Genomic DNA, 2,112 nt, shown 5'->3' on the forward strand with positions numbered 1-2,112 from the left:
TAAATAAGCTGGGCAGGGAACAGTCCTTGTACACAATGAATCAAGCAGTCTCCTTAGACACAAAAACCTGTATCCTTATCTATAGAGTGAATCAGTTATTTAACAATTCATGCTCTGTGTCCTAATTGGACTAGCAATGGTTTCTTTGAATACGGAGGAAAAAGAGACCTGGAGTAAAAGCAGGCTGGAAGCATAGTATTTTTCTAAATAATTACAATATTTTTTTCTTAAGAAAGACTTTTACACTCAGGAATGCAATGCATTGAGAAGATGCTCTAATTTTTGTTTGCCCAGTTACTGAAAGCACAAATCTCTTGGAGGAAAAAAAAAAATTAAATAGGACTAGCTACTCACTGTCAGAGCCCAAAAAGCACCCTGAAAGAAAAAGAATTACCTGACACCTTCATTTCCCCCGTCAATAAATTCCAATTGATCACATGTATTAAGCAAATACATATTAAGCACCTGCTATGTGTCAAGTGTAGTCCCTACTATTACCAAATTCCACTTTACCCATCAGGTAAGTTAATATGCAGAAATCACTGGTTTAAAGCTCAGCCTTGCTTCTGTAGAAGAGGTATAGAAATTCAATGTTTCCCACAGTGGAGGTAATACTTAACCAGGAACCAGCCATATATTGTGAGTAGGACATTATTGTTTATACCTTCAGTTGGGGCTTCTGAGAGAATGAACACAGTCATAGCAGTCTGATTAGTCTGTAGGAGTTTATGATACATTTGGGAACCCTCTGTTTCCGAAGCAGAAGAATCAGACCCTATAAATTATCAGCTGACAAAATGAGAATGCTACATTGGCAGCTGCTACCATTAACTTCTAGTAATACAGTGGTTTGCAAGATGGGAAGGGGATGTATCAAAAATCTTGGTGGGGTGGCAGAGGGAAATAAAAGGAACATTTTCAAATTACACATCCCCTCTAAATAAGAGATTTTTATATGGAAATGGTCATGAGCATAGGCTTTGGAGTCAGACTGCCTAAATTCAAATCCTGGCTCTAATACTTATTAGTTGTGTGACTCTATATAAAATTGTGCAACCACTACATGATTCACTTTTTCCATCTGTAAAATGGGAACGATGACATTTGTAGTATGTGAATTAACATGTGAATGTGAATTAACATGTGAATTAACATAGCTAAAGTCCTTAGAAAAGTGCCTCCCTCTCAGGTCCCTTTCTACTGCTGCCTCTTGCTGACCTAAGCTGACCATATAGGGAGTGCCCCAAGCCTCAGACCATTATAGAATCAAGAGAAGGAAGGAATCTTGGAGGCTATCTGCTCTTATTCATTCTGGAATTTTCTCTCTGAAATCTTGGCCAAGTTATCTGGCCCCTACTTGAACACACTGAAAACCCTGTTCCATCTCTGGACATTTGAAAGGTCTCTCTTGCACTGCGCTGGGGTCTGTTTCTGTCTCCTCTGGCTGTTGCTCTGTCTGTTGGAATCAGAGGTAACAAGGTTATTAATATCCCTTTAAATAAGGGAGGACAGCTAATCGTGCACAGTTAAGCCTGCGGGCAGACTGCATGGATGGAGTCTCAGCTTCCCATTTGACTGGTTGTGTGATCTTGGGCAACTTTACCTTTCTGTGCTGCAGATTCCTCATTTGCAAAATGGACATACTAATACTACCAATTTCCTAAGGCTGTAGTGAGGATTGAATGAAATACCATATTTAAGGAACATGGTTCTTAAGACTCAATAAATGTCATCAACACTGATGCTGTTAATATCCCTCTCAGGCATTTGCTTCTTCAGGCTAAACATCCCTATTTCCTTCATTTGTTCCTGATACAATTCCCAATACCCTCTCAGCCCTTCCCTCTGAGTGAGCTCCAGTCACCAGTAATCCAGTGTTCCAGCTCCAGTAATCCTCTTTAACTGTATCCCCAGTATGGAGCCCAGGACTCTGGTGGGTTCCTGTCCACAAAGACCAGGGTGAGCCATCCTCTCCCTTTTTTGGTTGTTTGTTCATCCACTGATTCATTCACAAATGATTTTAAGCATTTATATTTTTATAAATGGATCCTAAGGGAGAACTGGCTTTTTTTTTTTTTTTTTTTGGTATGCGGGCCTCCCTCTGCCGCGGCC

The sequence above is a fragment of the Physeter macrocephalus genome, chromosome 6 (assembly GCF_002837175.3).
Source record: "Physeter macrocephalus isolate SW-GA chromosome 6, ASM283717v5, whole genome shotgun sequence".
Lineage (NCBI taxonomy): Eukaryota > Metazoa > Chordata > Mammalia > Artiodactyla > Physeteridae > Physeter > Physeter macrocephalus.